At 39.2% G+C, this 20,606-nt stretch overlaps 1 pseudogene; it reads left to right on the top strand.

Annotated features, from left to right (window-relative positions):
* The first annotated feature begins 7,519 nt into the window (after nucleotides 1-7,519).
* On the top strand, nucleotides 7,520-20,382 carry LOC111334692 (uncharacterized; annotated as a pseudogene).
* The last annotated feature ends 224 nt before the right edge of the window (nucleotides 20,383-20,606 follow it).

Raw genomic sequence — 20,606 nt, 5'->3', positions numbered from 1 at the left:
CTACCTCCATTGGGTTATTGATGGAAAGATCTAAGACCCTGTTTACCCAAACAGCTGATCGATTTAAACAGCAAGATTTGGACTTTCCTCTCCGTTTGCTTAAATTTATGGAACTATTTAAATTTTTTTTTTTTTTTGGAAAACCTAAGTTGGTATCTTTTAATTGTTTTCGTTGGACCTATTTTTGTGAGATATTCTGCCGTCTCAGGATTTGTACATTTTGTACAGGATTCAGCTCACATAGAGGGTTTCCAATTTTCAGATGTTTTGGTTATCAGATGAAGCGTTTGTATTTGAATTATCGTAGAGTAGGCTCTACTGTGGAGAATAACCTTCAAGCAGTTGGTATCCCTAGCAAAATATTCTTGCAGGGGTAGAGTGTGTACGCCATAAAAGATCCAATCGATGTTTCGTGTTCTTTTTGTCTAAGTTCTACCAGCTTGTTATATTGGACCTTCTTTTTTCACGTGTTCATCATTAGCGATTCATGTAGGTTTCTTTGTATTAACTTTATCGAATTAAGTATTGCAAGTGTGCCGAGTAACAAAGGTCAATGGGATATGTACACCCTCAACCCTTTTACTATTTATCCATTTAGTGGTTTGAAGTAGCAGTGCAATTTTCTCCAGGAGTGGCACCTAAATAAACAATGAATCAATCAATCAATTTATTTAACGTGGTCAGAACGTTTAGCTAAAAGCTAGTTTACAGGTACGCCACGAAATAAAAAGAAAAAAGGAAACTATAAAGCCTTGTGAAGGTATATAAATTTAAATAAATTAAGAATTAAGAACTAGAATATATAAAATGTAAAATGTAATCATTAAAAACAGGCTAATATTAAAATATAAGAATTTAATAATGTAGTCACCGAGTTGAAATATAATTAAAGATAAATCCTCACCGCGCTAGAGTCCCGTGAGATCTAATGTTTTTAAGTAATTTTTAAAACTAGTAAGTGTCTGTATCTTTCGAGACTCGTCAGGTAAAGCGTTCCATAGTTTCGATGCAGCATATCTCCATGATATTAACCCGAAGGTTGTTGATTTTACTTTTGGGAGGTCCAGTATTGTGGTGCCCCTAAGATTATAAGTGGAGCACCTAACTGTTATAAGATCACGTAAGCTTTTTGGTCCTGCATCACAAGTTAATATCTTAAAGACAGTGGACAAAATTTTCGCTAATCGCTGTTCACGAAGACTTGAGAGACCGATACGCTTACAAAGTTCCTCATAAGGGGAGGACTTATCTCTAAAAACAAAACGGAGCGCACGTTTGTTCACCAACTCTAACTTGTCAGCTGACTTCTTATTACAGAAGTGCCACGTTTCGGAGCAGTAATTAAAGTGTGGTAAAATGAAGGCTTTGTAAAGATCCCTTCTAGTCTCAAAAGACAACATTTTCTGCATCCTTTTTAACACAGCCACCTGTTGACTGACTTTTCTACATATTTTAGCAATGTACTTTTCAAAATTCAATTTATCATCGATTGTCACGCCAAGAAGTTCCATTGTGTTGGATATGGGAAGTGGTGACTCCTCACACTTAAACACTGGTTCATCAGTTCCTTTGTGTTTTCCCAACACCATTGCCTGGTATTTTGAACTGTTCCTCTTCATACCATTACGCGCGAACCATATATCAGCACTAATAAGATCGTTGTTGATTGTTTCTTCAATCTTGGAGAGTTGATTGTCGGCGTAAAAGATTTGAGTGTCATCAGCGTAAGTGGACAGAGTGCACTTCTCGATGACATATGAAAGATCGTTCATGAAGATGTTAAATAGTAAAGGGCCGAGGATGGATCCCTGTGGTACACCATTGCAAATAGGTTGCCAGTTGGAAAGTGTATTCCCTAGTCTCACTCTTTGGAATCGATTTGATAAATAATCTTTTATCAAGGTGGTTGTTGCTTCATCTGCTCCATATTCTTTTAATTTCAAAACAATCAGTTCATGAGGTAAGGTGTCAAAGGCCTTGGACAAGTCCATAGAGACCAGACCGATCAATTTGTTGTTATCAATTTCTTTTTTCCATTGTTTGGTTAGACTAAGAAGTGCTGAGTCGCAGCCGTGATATTTCCTATAAGCAAACACATATTTGTGATAAATTTCTTCAAAATACGGGCTTATTCGGCAATGAACAATTTTTTCGAAAACCTTCGATAAAGCTGGCAGAATCGTTATCGGCCGATAGTTAGTTTTTAATAGGCTGCAGTCTTTTTTGAGAATTGGAGTGACCTCGCCAAGTTTCCACTGTTGTGGTATCTTAGTTGAAGTTAGAACATGATTAATCAGTGTACTAAGAGGGAAGCATAAAACATCCATCGATTCTTTAACTGCTAGTGGAGGGATCCCATCACATCCAGAAGCCTTGTTTGGAGCAAGTTTCCTCATTACTTCGTAAACTTCTGTTGGATTAGTGTTGCTTAGCGACACATTCGGCTTGCTTATTAAGTTATTTGATATGTGCGATAAATCTGCTGGATAGCCATTTTGAACTCAGTAACTAAGTAGCTATGACATAGATGCACTATATCTTAGCTCAGATCCATGGTGCCTGCTGTTTAGCTTAGCCGAGCTCAACTAATTTATCTCCCGACGGTATAGCGCTATTTAATGTCTAGAGGAAGGTACATTGAAGTATCAAAAGAAAAGTCCGTACCCCAAATACATATTTGCGCAAGCCGTGAACGTGCAATGTTTTTTTTTTAGCCTACACACGTACTTGAAAACATGGTGAGAATTCTCTGTCTTAAAAGGCTGGATGTTAGTGGCAGCTTTCCATCAAACATCAATGGCCTCCAATATTTTAGTGCAAGGGTTAGGGTTAAACAAACTCTCAGCGATTAATGCTTGACTAATCGGATGCTTACTTAAAATCGCACGAGAGTGAATTAAGGGTCGTATCTCTACAGAATTATAAGTGAATGGCTTAACTTCCCTGTCTGTTACGTTTGTATGTGTTGTCGTTGTAAAATGATAGAAATCAGCTTAAACAAGCCCTGCATGAGAAACAGCATTCCTAACTAAGCGAAACTTTGGTTCATTTGGATGATCACTGTAACAAACTGCGACATAATACAATACGAGAGGCATCGTTTCGTTTTTAGTCCGAATTTCAAATACACGGTGTTTCAAATTGCTCACTGACAAAGTTGTTCGAAATCATAAATGGAATGTCCCTGACAATAGATCAGGTAAATCAGCAATGCAATTGATGATAAAATCCGGTTTACTCCTTGCAATAAACTCCCTGCTCTGTGTCCCAGTTAACACTGCGATCGTCCAACAACCAGCGTTCTTCCCTTCTTCAACGTCGACCTTAGTGTCTCCAACTTTGGCCACTGATCGTAGATCCATTATCCCAAAATATTTTATAGCCGAGTGGATCATTGCTGGATGAGGCCTTCCATGACCCAATTTCTCTGCGCTACAGACAAAATCGACCAGGCTGGACCAGTTCAAGGTATCTGTGATGGCTTCAACGACACTGTGCGGGAAGCCGCTCCCAACAGCAATCTTCGCTCCTGTGGATTTCAACTTCTGAAAAACTTCAGTTGTTCCTGGGATTTCGTTTTTAATCGATGATAAATTCTGATTCAGAACAAATTTGAAATCCTTGAATAAGAGGTCGACACTGACGTTAGATGTCGTGTTGGTTGACTCGTTTCACTCGTGTACCTCGTTTAAGATACTGTGCGTCTCTCTTCTCCATTCCATAGTATTTATTAACTAGACTCACGTCGATGCTGTGGCCATTTTTGTGAAAAGCTTCTTTCATAGCGATAGCCACAAGTAGTACAACCTCAATCGAGTCGTCTACAGTTGTACCTGCCAGATCAAACGCGAACAATTTTATGTTTTCTGGTACGTTCGCAGTTTTTTTTGGTTCGTCCGCCATTTTTGCTAAGTCATAACTGAGCCAGTGGTCAAAAGGCGATATGGACAGCGGAAATCAAAGATGGCAGAAAGCTTTAGAGAAAGGAACAACTTTGTCACTGTGCGTTCTAGAACGCAATTTAATAGCTTGCCTGACAATTTGAAAATATTTTTTTTTATCTCTTTAGATATTAGTTCTTCACGGCTACAGGGAAGTAAAGGAAGATTGTTATGGATTTTTCAGACTTTGAAGGAACGCTGTGTCTATATGTCCGGCAGCCGGACAGTTTTTTTCAAAATACTCCGTGTCCGGCAGTCAATTTTTTTAAATCTTCAGTTAATAATAACAAATCCTTCTCTACAGGGCTGAAAACTTCACTATTTCCACCATAGTGTGAGGTTTTGTGAGCTCGGCAAACGGTATGCCGGTATTCATAACTTTCAGTTGAAGCTCGCCGCGGGCTTCCGGACAGGAAATTGAAAATACTCCGTGTCCGGCAGTCGAATATTTTCCCGAATATTAAGTAATTCCACTCAATATATTCGAGCTCTACCATCCTAGGCGATGTTATTGTTGTTTACATGGCTAAAGAGTACGATTACCATCGAAATATCAGTGTTTTGAAACTTCCGTGAATTGTAGTGTTTTCCACGAGCTTCCGGACACGAAATCGTAAATACTCCGTGTCCGGCAGTGAAATCTTTCCCGAATATTAAGTCGTTCTACTTAGTATATTCGAGCTATAACAACCTTGGTGATGCTGTTCTTGTTTACATGGCTAAAGAGTACGATTACCACCGAAATACCTGTGTTTTCTGCTGCAAATGGCAATGTTTTCCACGAGCTTCCGGATACGAAATTGTAAATACTCCGTAGTAGGAGTAAAAGTAGGAGAAACAAATGGACAAAGTGTGGAAAAGAAGGAAAAAACTGAAACCAAAGTACAATAAAAAAAAGGGGAGACACATGAAGAATCGGAAAGCAAGAAACGGGCACAGGGGATAGTCAGTGAATGACAAAGAAGGTCAAACCCACGGAAACAGTGCGGGAAAGAAGATGAAGAACGAGAGTGGAGGAGTTGAAGAAAAACTGAAGACAGATCAGTGGGGGAAGACAAGAAAAGTGGAACACAGATAACAGCCAAAACAATAACAAAATGGAAAAATGAAGCAACAAAGTGTGCAAAAATACTAAAGGAATGAAAGAAAAGAGGCAAGAACGATAAAGAAAGCCAGGTACACGGAGTAAAAGGAATTGAAGAGGAACGAGAAGTGGATGAAGACAACAAGGAACTGAGAAAGACATGACACAAAACCAAAGCTGGAGAATGCAATAAAGAAAGTGACGACGCCATCGGACAAACATGCCAAAATTTGAATGGAAGAAATGGGAAAACAAAGGAAGCCTCGGAATGTACGCCAACATCTGGATTTCATGACATTCAAATGCCACCAAAAATGATGAAACTTGGACGCCCAAAAGGAGCAGAACTGACAGTCGTTGGCATCCCTAAAACTAAGAAGAGGAAAACGGACGGACTAATATTGTTACTTACAAAAAACTAAAATCATATGGCAACGAACGGATGATACTGGAATGTATCACTAAGAAAAGGATAGTGGTTGCTTAAGCATTGAATGGCAAGAGAGTTTTGGACAATGACGACATTCAGACGAACATTCACTTAATACCGGACACTGTACGTGACAGGGACAACATTGAAATTTTCCGAGTTGAAAAGTTCTTTAGCGAAGACGCGCGGTTCCAGCTTCTAGAGATACTGGAGAAGAAAGAGGAAACCCCTTGGCACTGCAGGGCGTGTAGCAAGGCGATAAAGGACAACCAGGAGTCAATTGCTTGTGATCGCTGTTTGTTGTGGTATCCCTTTTTATGTTCCTCTGTGAGTACCAAACCTAAAGCAAGAAACTGGTTTTGTAAAAGTTGTAAAAACAAGTTTAATTAACCCTATTCACAACTGTACTTTGGGAAGGGATAGCGGATTCTGGCCTTGATTCCATTTCTTCAGATATTGAATGTGTGACATCTGTCTATAATATTGTCAAATAAGTATTAGCAAAAATATTCCGTGATGTTTTGCTGGGCTTAATTGAGGATTAAAAAATAGCGGGTAATGCTTATAGTCAGAAACACCCGTGTCACATTTTCTCATAGGGTAACACCCGGTATTTCTCAATTGAGAATGTGGGTAGTACCCAAGTAAAATGATCGTCTGGGCCGTCTGATGTGATAAACCGCTGCACAGTATCGCCATTTGCTTTGACGGTCATTTTAAAGTTCACCCCGTTGTTTAATTTCGTGAGTTATGAAGAAGGTCAAACCTGTTTCTGTGAAAACGATTGTCCTCGGAAGAACTGGGAAGACTGTTATTCATACTCCGTTGAGGGTCAGCTCAAACACAACCGGTTCTCAGCCGATCCAAGGAAACTCCTCTCTTCTTGAAGCTGTCGATGACCCCGACATTCCCGTATTTTCACCTGATGAGGCTCAATATTCTGAAGCTCATCGAAGAAATTACAGCTCCGTAGCCAACTGGGAGAAAATACGGGATAAGCTTTTCAGAACGGCAGTGGGGGAAGAAACTCTCCTCTCCCAGAGAAATACATTTGTGCCGTATGTAAAAAAAGAGAGGCGACTGTGCGATGTCGGTACTGTGGCCTGAGGCAATTTTTTTGTTTTATCATATCAGGGGCAAAATTACTGAATTGTGATTGGTCAAGACAGAGGGTATTTTTTCTTAATTTTTGTAATTGACCCGGGAAAAATTACTTGAAAATGATTGGCTGAAAATCGATTAGCAACGGCTGACAAAGTAAAGAAATTACTTTTAGTTTTGCAACAATGGCGTCCCGTTTTGCGCGAGATCAGTAAGTACACATTTTGCCCCTTTTATTATAAACAAGTAATCGCACGGTTCCTCGTAAAATTCAGGATTGATATCACTTGTGTAACACAAATAAGGATTGATATCACTTGTGTAACACAAGTGATGTTAATCCTTATTTTACTCGGCCCCATGCGATTACCTATATTAAAGTGTGCCCACGATCTGCACGCGGAAAGAAATCAATTCCACGTTTTGGAGCAATGGAAGGTATTTATCAACCACTGCTTGCATATATTACAATTGTATGTACAATTAGTATATGGAAATACAGCAGTCAAACTTCAAAAGCTGATGGATTAACGCACTGTTTTGTAATCTCTATTAGCAAAGTTTTGCATTGATGACACGTACGCAGTATTACATGTATTTAGAAAACAAGGACAAATCTATCTAATGACTGTCCTGTTTCAATTTCTTTAAAGGATAACAGATTCATTCTATTGTTTCCTAATCATGGTGTAATTGAATCCGGCCATTCTTGTTCTTCAAGAATCCTCAAATGGTTCAAACTAGTAGATGCCTTCGGTAAGTTGGACACAAAGCCAAAGCTTGCATAATGTTGGCTTTCGAAAGCAAAGTGAAGCAAGGTTTCAAAACGTTTGCAATTGTCAGAGGATTTGAAGACAAATATTTTTGCACAGTGTTGGTTCTGTACTATCTTCAATAATTTACAATTTTAACTTCAATGTGTTTGTGTATACATGTACATCCTTTGCTATTTTGTTTCTACATATGGGTAACCAGCACCTGAAGGAAGTCGCCGTCTGTGACTGTGAAAGCCATGCAGTTACTTTGGTGCGTAGTCAGTTCTGGCCAGGTTCACCTGAGAGACCGTCTGTGGGCCTCCATTTTAAATTCGTGGACCTTGCGTAAAAGTTATTCCTGCACAGTCAGGTGTCTATAAAGGAGTTTTCAGAATTGATTTTGGAAATGACACCACCTTTGCAGCCTAATTTTGTGAGTAGTTTTATTATTACAGCGGTTTTCTTTATGAGATCAGCGTCTTTTAATATACTTATAGATTTTCTAGTATAAACGCATTGTTTTTTTAACATAGTATTGAGAATTGCTCAGTTACATTCTGGGGAAGGGGCAGTGGTTCAGTGCATCGAAATGTTTGGAGTGCTGGCCTTCAAATCTTAGTGAGTGTTGAATTTAAATGTATGTATCCTAATATTTTAATTTCCAGTTACACTGTCCATTTTAGAAATCTTCTGGACTGTTAGTTTTCCCATTTAAACTATTTAAAATCCTGCAAAAGCCGAGGACATTAAGTCATGTTGATGAGCTTGGTAGGTCAGTTCTAGCTTGCCTAGAAAGGTGACCTAGTAAGCAGACAAGGTTTACCAGCTGCAGCCTGGCTATGTCGATAATGGCTACATGCTCAATGAAAATAATTTATTGTTTTGCAGATTTGTTCATTGTATGCCATATTAAACTCTGGTAGCTTTGAAGAGTACAGGTTAGTGGAATGCTTTTTTAAACTGATATTTAATTAAATCAGTGGGTGACTAACTTGGCCATGCCCTTTATGGAAGGGAAAGGAATTGATGATGAAATGCAAAGGCACAGTGTCCTAGCGGTTAGAAAGCTAGTAGTGGGCTCTTGAGTCAAAGACAGTTGGTTTGAGCCTGTACTCTGCCATTGCTTTGTTTCCTTTCTATAGACAAGAAACCTTAATCCACATTGTGTAACTCATCACTTAGGTGTATAACTGGGTATATCTGAAAATCAGTACCCAGTGTGAGGTACTAGCATATTATCCTGGGTACTGTAGGAGGTAGTGAAGCTCCTACTTACTTCATGTTAAAGAAACCAATAAGCATCAGTATAAATATATGATTTGCTTGGCTAGTTCTCGTTTTGGTCAGTTTTGTCAGTTTTCATGTGGAGTACTAATTCGATTTTCTCATGCAGTTATTAATTTAATGGTAGCAGTATATTAGGTATATTTCTTTTAAAACAAGTTAGAATTTATATTATACATTGTAGCAACCAAAATTAATGTTATCTTGTGACATGTGATTTAGATATTTCAACGACAAGCTAAGGTAGTTGGACTCCTTTGTGCCAGAACTCTACAATGGTTCTCACTGCCCCCTGTGTCCCAAAGTAAGTTATTATTTTGTTATTATTAGTTGTCTGCCAGCCTCCTTTATGCTGTTTCTCATTAGGCAACAGTTAATACAAGTTCCATTTCACTGTAAAAACATTGTATAGTGACTGTCATGATAACAGGGCTGATGTTAACTCACTTTATGCAATCTCATTGAAATTTAGTGGAGGCAGTTGTCATTATTGAGTGTTTTGAGATGATTTGATAGTAACATTTTGTGTTTCAGCTCATTATAAAATTGACTTTACTATTAACCCTGCAGTTAGGAAAAGGTAATTACCATTTCTTGGTGTTTCCCGGGCTGAGCTCTACAAAGGGCACAGGATTGCCAGCAGTGGCGAACCCTTTAATGCTGAAACCCCATGTGCCATGTGGCACACTGGGCCATATAAGTGAGTGTGAGGAGTTGTTGTAACCCTGAAGCACATCCAGTAAAGGACAATTTTATTCAAAAGATATTCAGACAGTGTGATTAAAAAAATCTAATTATTACCTTTTCACATCTTACCCCAGAAAAATGGTGTGCTCATTGAAAGTATTGATGCCTGCTTCGGTCTGGCAAGAAAGCAAGCAAAAGGTGGAAATACAATTTGATCAAGACATGGGGATCTACTGTTTAGTGACCAGGATGATGTAGATTATTTTGTTGACAATTACCCACACTGTGGACAAAAATCTTTGGATCAGGTATATTTTGGAATTTGTCCTCTAGAGTGATCTTCATGTATCAGGGAGTTGGTATGGGAATTCTTTGACATAATCCTACTAGTCAGGATTGATTGGAAAGGCTTCTACAGTTAAATAAAATAATTCAAAGTGAAAAACATCCGCTAGAGTACAGAGAGGAGAGTGCCTCTAGTTGAGAGTTTGCACAAGGCCTCATTTCGACCAAGCTATACATACTTAGAAAGATTACTGCTTTAACCCATTGACGTCCAGTGCGCCCGTATGCGCCCATGGGGACCCACACCCTTTCTACGCCCTGTGACGTCATCACTTTTAGCCCTGGAGCACGAATTCGAGCACCTACTTGAATAGGTTGAAAATATCTTACAGACGATACCAGAATGAGCGCAATTGATTGGAGGAGATTGGAGAAATAGCCAAAAAACCGTGTCACTTTGACCTGAAAATCTGCACGAAAATCGTGTTTCACTACCCACCTACCTTTCCGAGCATGTGCTTTGAAAATAATGAGTAGGTTCTGAAAAATTTCTACACCAAAATTAAGCCTACTCAATTTCCAGCAAGTGAAGAGAAACTTTAGGCAAGGAGAGGGGAAAAAAAGGGCAGGAGAAAGAGAGGCCGCCATTTTGCATTTGGATCGAAAGGCCGTCGAGTGCACGAGCTGTCAAGCGGTTTTTGGTAAGTTTGAGCTTTTAAAACCACAACAGTGACCCGAAATCTTTTCGACTAGCTTCAAAACACAGTTTTCCACAAAAGCTGCGGCCATTAATGGGTTAATGAAATAGTATCTAAAAACTTTCAGTTGAGATCAATGCCTTAATAGTATCAGTTTTAAAGTGGCTCAAAGCATAAATTATTGTTAATAATGATAACTGTTATTATTTTAGATTTTGATCTTTGGAAAGAACTCCCATTTATAGGTATCCATCATCATCATTATGTCAATTGTGTCAAATGTATGTGGTAGTGATCTGCACATGTTATTAAAACAGATATTGGGTATAATAACATTGATACATAATTTATGTGTTATATCCAAGGATTGTAATAGATTCCATGCAGGTGAAGTCCTCCCTGCCCTTAGAAGTAAAGGGAAGAATCGACTTTTTGATGAGAAAGGTGTATTTGGTAGAGTCTGCAGGCATGAATTCCCAAAGAGCTTGTTAAACATTAAACATGGTGAAAGCTGGTGAGAGGTGAATTCATATTTTTGTAAGGTTTTGCTGCATTTAAAAAGTGCTGATATTTTCCCAAACTTTTAGCATTTGGGTCCCAAAATCCATGTGAAATGAATATGAATTTATGCTTGTTGATTTTTTCATACTAGGATTATTCACCAAAAATAGAATTTTTCCAGAGTTTGAAAATTATTTAGAATGTGAAATATATACTACATATATATAACAATAAAACCGTGTGGAACAGGCTCATATTTCTACAATTTATTTCATAGGTTTGGATGTAAAAGAACTTATGCAAATGTTATAATTGAAGATTTAAGGTAATCTGCTGAAATTACGATGTGTGCTGTATTCGATTTACGTTTACATTAATTCAGCCTCGCTTCCGTTCATGATTCGATTTATAATCACTTCCGGTAATGGCGACGACACATGTTAGAAATTATTAAAAAGTTCTGTGTTGAAATCCAAGAACATATCTCCGTTTCTCGTGCCATCCGAACACCACATGGTGTCAGGAGTGAACAAGAAGATATAAACTGTGTCCAGAACGGATATTTAGCGATCAGTGATCAGGAATTACGCGGAAATATGGCTACGAATCTTCCACCACCGAAAGCTCTTTGTCTATCGGGAAATGCAAGTGAGAATTTCAAGTTGTTCAAGCAGCAGTACGAATTATATGTGAACGCCATTGAATTATCTACTGCCAGTAAGGAAAGGAGAAGTGCTATACTGCTAAATCTTGCAGGTGAGGAGGCGCTGAAAATCTACAATGGCTTCACATGGGCTCCAGCTGTAGGTGACCCCGAAGGGGAGGAACATGTACCAGCAGAGGACAAACTGGATCCGGAATTAATTCTGGAGAAATTCCAGAGGTTCTGCACGCCGAAAACAAACGTTACTTATGAACGTTACAAGTTTCACAGGTATACGCAATCAGAAGGTGAGAGTTTCGATAATTTCTTATCACAAATTAACACTCTCGTGTCTACGTGTGCCTACGGTGAACAAAAGGACGATTTTGTCAGAGATAAGATCGTATTGGGTATAAATAGTGATAAGGTCAGAGCACGGCTGTTGAGAGATGGTGAACTGACTTTAGAAAAAGCGATAAATGAGTGTAGAGCAGAAGAATGTTCTGGAAGGTGGGCTCAGGATATAAAAGGAGAGACTTCTAAAGTGCAGGCAGTTCAACATAGGCGGAAAGGAGGCCCTTGTGACAAGGGACCACGTAGTAACGGGCAGCAAAGAAGTGCATCAAATTGCTCCCAGGCATCGAATAGCCGGTCATGCCGGTGGTGTGGAAAGGAGGTGCACCCCAGAGAAAGATGCCCTGCAAAAGACAGTAAATGTAACAAGTGCAAACGCCCAGGACATTGGGGCAAGGTCTGCAGGAGTAGCAAAGGAAAAGGGTCTGTACAAGAGGTAGCAGAAGTGCAGTCTGACTCAGATGAGTACTACTTCTTAGGAAGCATCAGTGATGAAAGTTACTCTATTGAGAGTATCAACAACAGGAAACGCAGGAGTGCATGGTTTACGGAAGTCCAGGTGTCAGGTCAGAGCCTGAAATTTGCTGTTGATACTGGAGCAGATGTGACAGTCATTCCCAAAGCTGTGTATGATACACAGTTTTCACACTTCATTTTGCAGAAGCCTGACAGGCCTCTTAGTGGCCCAGATCAAAGCAACCTTTCAACTCTTGGATTCTTTACTGCAGAACTAAAGAAAGGTGATCAGACAATCACAGAGGATGTATATGTGTTCCCCAAAGGCTCTCTATTGCTACGTAGAGACGCTTGTGCAGATCTAGGTGTCGTTAAGTTCATTGGAAAAGTTACGTCAGATCCTATCCAGTCAGCGGAGTTCGGATCAATGTTCAAAGGCTTAGGAAAGCTAGAAGGAGAATATAAGATTAAGATCGAGCAAAACGCAGAGCCATACAGTGTGATGACTCCCAGGAGGATATCTATTCCACTACGTCCTCTAGCCAAAGCTGAACTTGACAAGCTTATCGAGCTAGATGTTATAGAACGGTGCACAGAACCATCGGAATGGTGTTCTCCTATGGTCGTGGTGCCTAAAGGAAATGGCAAAGTGAGGATCTGTGTGGATCTCACGAAGCTTAACGAAGTAGTGAAGAGAGAAAGAATCATGCTCCCCACAGTGGATTATACAATTGCTCTGATGGGAGGTGCTAAGGTTTTCTCTAAACTGGATGCCAATGCGGGCTTCCACCAAATCTGCTTGGATGAAGATTCAAGGAAACTGACCACGTTCATCTCACCATTTGGTCGATTTCGATACAAGCGAATTCCCTTCGGTATCAAATCTGGCCCTGAGAAGTTTCAGAGTGAGATCTACCGAATACTAGGTGGTCAACAAGGTGTGGTATGTCTCATGGATGACATTGTCGTGTTCGGAAAGAATCAGGAGGAACATGACGAGAGACTCGTACAGACATTAACACGGCTGAAAGCAGCAGGTGTCACCTTGAATAAGGATAAGTGCCAATTCAGCAAAAGCCAGATTGACTTTCTAGGTCATCGGATCGGAGTTAATGGTGTGGAAAGCTCTCCAGAGAAGGTTGAGGCTATATTGAAAATGCGTGCTCCAGAGAATGTGAGTGAGGTAAGAGGTCTGATGGGTACAGTGAACCAGCTCATGAAGTTTGTACCCAACCTTGCTACTATGACACAACCTCTACGTGAACTCTTGAGCTCTCACAGTGCATGGTGCTGGGGTCCAGCACAGGAACAGGCTTTTAAAGAGATTAAACAATGCTTGACGAGCAGCCCAGTGTTGCAAATATATGATCCTTCACTGGAGACCAAGGTGTCAGCAGATGCGTCTTCATACGGACTTGGCGGAGTGCTTTTGCAAAAGCACGGTGACAGGTGGGCGCCAGTGGCGTATGCGTCCAAAAGCCTTCTGGATGTAGAGAAAAGGTACGCCCAGATTGAGAAGGAGGCCTTAGCCAGTACCTTCGCATGTGAACGATTCACAGATTACATTCTGGGAAAGGATATTATACTTGAGACTGATCATAAGCCTCTTGTACCACTGCTATCCACGAAGGAGTTGGATCAACTACCCGTACGTATTCAACGAATGAGAATGAGGCTCATGAGATACTCGTTCACACCTGTTCATGTGCCAGGAAAACTGTTGTACACTGCCGACACGCTATCTCGTTCTCCAACACCAGCCAAATCAGGTGATTCATTTCATGAGGAAGTGAACTTATATGCTCATCAAGTCATAGCTGGAATACCTATCAGTGATAGCAAATTAGATGATATTATGATCCATCAACAGGAGGATGAAGCATGCAGGCAAATTATGAACTATGTAGCTGAAGGTTGGCCTGAAAAACATAATGTCAAGGGTTTAGTCAGCCCTTATTTTGCTCATAGAGCAGAGCTGACAGTGGTTAAAGGGCTGTTGATGATGGGACCTCGAGTCGTTATACCATCGTCTATGAAATTGGAAGTCCTGGATAAGATCCACGACGGTCACCAAGGGATTGTCAAGTGCAAGGCATTGGCCAGAAACACAGTGTGGTGGCCAAGCATGATGAAGAATATAGAGGAGTTAATTGAAAACTGTCGCAAGTGTCAGTCTAACAGGAAAAATCCTCCAGAACCTCTAGTTCCTACCATGCTCCCACAACGACCATGGCAATACATAGCCACTGATGTCTATGAACTCAATAAAAGACTGTATTTAGTAATGATTGATTACTACTCCAGATGGATAGAGGTAGCTAGTCTGAGTTCAACTGCCTCAGCAGAGGTCATAGACAGGATGAAACGTGCATTTTCCAGATTCGGAATTCCAGATCAAGTAAAATCTGACAATGCCAGCTACTATACATCAAGGGAATTTAAGATGTTCACTTTAGATTACGGGTTTCGACATGTCACTAGCAGCCCAGGTCATGCTTCAGGCAACGGTGAAGCAGAGAGAGCAGTGCAAACAGCTAAACGTCTCCTAGCTGGCTCTCAAGATCCTTATCTTACTTTGCTACAGTATAGAGCGACACCATTGGCTAATGGTTATTCTCCAGCTGAGCTAATGATGTCAAGGAGGCTCAAAACCAAAGTGCCGGTGGCCCCGTCTCAGCTGTCCCCAAACCTTGTGCAGAATCATGCCCTACGTCAGTTTGAAGACAATCACAAAACCAAACAGAAGCTGCACTTCGACAGAAGGCATTCAGCGAGGCCTCTTGTTCCCTTAGAGAAGGGAGATGAAGTGATGGTACAAGACAGAGGACAGTCTGGAATAGTAGTGGAGAAGTGCACACCTCGTTCTTATGTGATCCATACGGACACTGGGTCATATAGAAGGAATAGAGTACAGATCAACAAGATACCACCCCCACCCCCAGCTGCAGCTACATCTCCAGCCAAACCCACACCGGTGCCAGTACCTCCATCACCTAAACTTCCTTCACCCCAAACAGCTAACACTGCAGAAGGAACTGGCACATCAAAAGTGTACACCAGATCTGGCCGTCAATCTAAGCCCTCATCTAGATTGAAGGATTATGTGCCACAAGTGAAGTTATACTTTCTGGCCAGATTTTCTCTGGTTTCTCAGACAGAAAGTCATAACTATGAACGCGTATTCTAGTGTGTGTGAGACTTAGTGCAGAGACAAATGACAATAGCTACCCAGGATGTGTTTCTTAAAAAAATGACGATTACTTGAGGACATTTGATTGACGTTGTTTTAATTTTGAATTTCACGCTAGATAAGAAACAAGTATGTCTAAGTAAGTTTCTATTTCATTATCTTAAAGGGGGAGATGTGCTGTATTCGATTTACGTTTACATTAATTCAGCCTCGCTTCCGTTCATGATTCGATGTATAATCACTTCCGGTAATGGCGACGACACATGTTAGAAATTATTAAAAAGTTCTGTGTTGAAATCCAAGAACATATCTCCGTTTCTCGTGCCATCCGAACACCACAGATGTGCTTGTATACATGGCAGACAGTAATTAATTTCCTATTCTTTTTCGTATAATGCTTCTTTCATGCCATCTGATGAGTAAATTCTGAAAGGGAATACCTGGAAAAAGCAGTATCGGTAGAACTTCATCTGGGTGGAATTCTCAATTTTTGCCTTTCCCTGCCAAAACAAATATGTATATGTTATTACTGATTTGAAGTGTATTGTGGCGACGTTCAACACTGTTGCAGCATTATGTAACTTTTGGCTTTTTATCAATTTTTTTTACTTAAATAAGCTTACATAACACAAAACTATTAATTCCTCCAGGTGTATCACACTTAAAGTGGTTTTTAAATTTACTATATGGCACTCAATTTTTTCTCTTTTCGTAGGATATCATACTCTGTTTATGAGCTTAAGAAGTTGGGGGAAAATATCACAACAGATTCCCTGAAGGTAATTGTTCTTATGTATGACATTGCATGCATATTGTCAAGTCACTTGAAGGTCAGTACCATGTGGAGATGTTTTTGTTTTTGTTTTTTTTTAGCAATGTTACACCGGCTCACCCCTGTCCACTTCTTGTTCATGCCAGTCTGAATGCATGACAAATATGCCCCAGCCTTTTTTTGTGCTATTTCTGTCTTTTTAGAATAGTGCCCAAGAGGAGTTGTTATCTTGTGTAAGCCTTGCCATACCAATATTTCATTGTTACGGACACAAAGCCTCTTGTCAGGTAACTCCAAATTAAGATGGTTCGGGAAGTGGGTGATATGGTTTCCTTGATGGTAATTTGTGAATTGCATGGTTAAGAAATTCTCTCTAACTTTGACCATACTTCGTCTTTGTATTTAAAAACTACCAGAGTATTTTTGAGAGTCAAAACAACCACTGTAATGCATAATAATATTAATGATAATAATGATAATACACTGTACATGTACATAATTATTCTAGCTCAGTAGTCATTGTCAGTAGCCACCCAACATTTGCTTATTATTGATAGATTTATGGTTAACTCCAGGGCCAGTTTAGTCCGAGGCAAACACCCAATATTGGATTGACAGATGGTGAAGGTGTTGAAAGATTTTGGTCTTATACCTGCATCAGTCCTCTACAATCACTACAGAAATGTCTGTTGATAAAAGAGTTGATGTTCTCACTGATGCTTCATTGCATTATGATGAACACTTGTTTTACAGATTTGGTATGAATAACAAATTCCTTCTCAAGATTATTTCTCTCTTGTCGATAACGTGACAGTAAGTATATTTTTCTTCTCTTCTTTAGTTTTTATTTTAATAAAACCCATTTTCACTGTCCCAAATTGTAAAATAATTTTTCTTGTAGTTCCAACTATGATAGCAAGACTAAAGAAGGTATCAACTTTGTTGTCTGCAGTTGGTGAAGAAATTAGAAAACTTATTATTGCATTACCAGGTATATGGTACATTTTTATTTGCTGCCAGGGCTCAATGGTGATTGCTTTGCCAGTGTGGCCCATGAAAATAACAGTTTCTTCAACTGAAAACAAAAAGAAACTAAACAATATTATTAAACAACAACAGAGCACTTTAAATGCTAGTAACATGCTGTCAAAAGAGATTCGACTGATGAAGTTAGAAAGCGACTATTCAGCTGCTGACTTTCTTGGAGTACACATTACAATTTGAAAACATGTTCTGTAACGTTTTGTTAGTTTTACAAGAGTATGTATATTAGGTTGCATAAATTTAATGCTGCTGAAGTGTTTTAAGCGTGCTTGTAAGGTGTCTCAATATGTAATGGAGGTAATGGAGGTAAAAAACCATGTAAATAGTACACTTGCGACAGCAGAAAGGTGGCCGCGGCCCCTAAATAGAGGTGGCCGTTGAAAAGAGGTATCAAATACGGCAGTTAACTGACAAATAAATCGGGACTTTAGAAAGTGGCCGCACAATGGAGGGTGGCCGCTTAATAGAGGTCGGACTCAGAAAAGAAATGATGCGAAGAAACCGAGGAAATTTTCCCTCAAAGGTGATTTGTATTAATTAACCGACGATATTTTATAGTTGTGAAATAATTTGGAACGAATCACCAAATTCAAAGCGACTAGACTATGGGTACGTTTCATAAGAATAAAAACCATATAAGTTGGGTCCTGGTGAAGTACACTTAATATACTGAGATAAAACTAGTTCAGTGGAAAGCATTAAAGATAAATGTTGTGTTGTTTTAATCCTATACGCGACACGTCCGCAGTAACAATTTAATTTAATTTTTAATGTACTCAACTTTAATTATACAGATCTTAACATAATATACAAATTAAAGATAAATTAACGATTATTAAAAAAAAAATAAAAAATTCAAAAGATCTGAATAACACATACATACATAAGGTTAATTAACCACTCCCCATAGGGGCTTTTCAGGGCCAACACCAACCCATCCCACCCAGGGGAGGACGTCCACCACACAGTAATCTCGTACATGGGAAATTAAAGTCTCCTACCCCTAACCCGGCAGGAGACGAGGCCTACGACTTATTCGTCCTTGTCCGAGAAGACTAGAATATCTATCCAATTCTTGATTATAGAAAGGTAGTTAATTCTCCTCACTTATTTTAAGACCATGAGTATTGGTCCGGCCGGGGCTCGAACCCTCGACCTCCCGTACAACACAATCCGGCGCTCTAACCAATTGAGCTAACCGGGCGGCGGTTAGCTCAATAATTAGGTCAGTTTATACAGAATTCGAAGATTCCTTATAAAAATAAACTGCCTCAATTAAAAGAAAAAAGTTTTTACGTATAATATAGTAGCTCAAATAGTATAATTAACATGACAATAATCATGAATTAAATTATAAAAATCTATCTTTATTTCCATTAAATTTGTTTTGATAAAATTCATTAATACTGTTCTTAAATGATGAGAAAGATTCAATCATTCTAATGTGTAGTGGAAGACAATTCCACAGGTCTACAATACGATTAAAAAAAGAAAACTTAAAAACATCAGTTCTAAAAAGGCCTTTCCCCAGTGTAGCTTCACTATTTCTGATGTTATATTTAGACGTCTTAAAATTTACACATGATAAAACATTATCAATATAACCTTTAAGGCATTTAAAGAGAAGCAAATAAAAGAAAAAGCAATTCCTTGAAAATGAACTATAGAGTTAACATTCAAAAATATGCTTAAAGGGTTAGATGACTTTCATTAACAAAAATACTATCTGGTTCGAGCGTAATACTCTTGGTCTTGGCATTTCAATCAAGAGTGTATTCTCTTAGGCTAATTATTATCACTTAGGTTCTAGAATCAATATTGGGTCATTCTCTTCACTTAGATTATACTATTTAACATTTTATTGTAATGTTTATTGTAATTATTGATCGATTATTTCATTTCCATTGATTGGTCTAATGCTGCATGATCTGAATGCACAGTGTGGTTTTGGTTATAACTCTATGGAATTAAATTGACCTAACTTCAATACAGCAATCTGGCCTGATTTCGAACCAGATCGGGGGTTTTAAAAGTTAATTTGTCAGTTAAATGTTCAGCAAATTAATTTAATTAATTTTAATTAATTACATTTGTGACTGCAAAAAATACCTTAAATTTACTTACAGTGAATTATTAGTCTAAGACTTCCATCAGAGCTCAACTAAAGCAGATGATGAAACTTTGGACGACTTTTACTCATGACAGTTCTGCTGACTGCTTACAAATGTTTGCATATCTAAGTAAAAAATTAGCAGTGAATTTTGTTTTGAGTTGGCCTCAGTAGAAAAACGACAAATTATTCGTAACATTCTAGCAAAAGCTATGTCTTCAAGGAAGTAATTACTGTAACTGTTTTGGTCCTTAATTAAGCCCTTTTTACGAAGTACACAATCCTTGTTGACTAAGTGTAACTAAAATAACAGAGCGAATGCCCCTTGGTAAACAAAATGGCTCCCCAGAATCCAAATTTACACAACACCCAAAGTAAAGAGGGCCATGGACAGTGCGGATAATGTTCTTTCCCAATACTTGATCATTATTTAAAACAGCACAAGAGCCATCACGCCTAAGATCAAGCGAGTGACCTCTGATCTTAGTGGTATTGACTGATTTCACAATTCTTGTTGGCTTTGAGATGGTGTGAAAAAGCCAGAATTGCTCATCGGCTGTAGTGCAGATAGGTAAGACCAAGCTTGTTGCTTCATCAGAATGCTTCATTTTCACACCAACAGATAACCAGGCATCTGGTGTAAATAGGTGAGTACAGGAAGCATACAGGGTCAGCCTTTCTGGAGCTGGAAGGCACAAATCTACTACCTCCACTTTCTCTTCTTCGATCCTTCTCCCACCCAGTGCATGTTTAGCTGCTTCTATGCCACATATTTGTGTCAAAAGATGTTGAATGCCAGCTGCACTGGAATAGTCGATATCAACAGAGCATGTTGCAGGTGCACTGTTGGTGATTATTGATGGAGTAGATGTAGATGTTGAAGTACTGGCAGATGTACATGTAGACATGGATGCTGAAGTAAATGTAGGTGCTGAAGCGGATGTAGATGCTGAAATGGATGTAGGTGCTGGAGTAGATGTAGATGCTAAAGTAGATGTAGACCCTGAAGTAGATGTACATGCTGAAGTGGATGTATTAGTAAAATGAATGTTGTCTGCACGCAGCATTATCTCTTTGAGCTAAATCTGCCCATAGTTGTATGGCCTCTTGAAGGAAATGCCAACTGGGAGACCATGGACCTTGAATCCACCTTTCAAATATGGAACTTTGCGAGGTTTACCACAAGCATCACCTAAAGATAATCATAACTTGGTGTACGTAGGTCATAAAATGTCTAAGAGTTCAGTTGTAGTTTTACAGTGCAACGTGTC

This window comes from Stylophora pistillata, chromosome 8 (assembly GCF_964205215.1).
Source record: "Stylophora pistillata chromosome 8, jaStyPist1.2, whole genome shotgun sequence".
In the NCBI taxonomy this organism is placed as follows: Eukaryota; Metazoa; Cnidaria; class Anthozoa; order Scleractinia; family Pocilloporidae; genus Stylophora; species Stylophora pistillata.
Note: the sequence above shows the minus strand (reverse complement) of the source record. Positions and strands in the feature narration are given on the sequence as shown.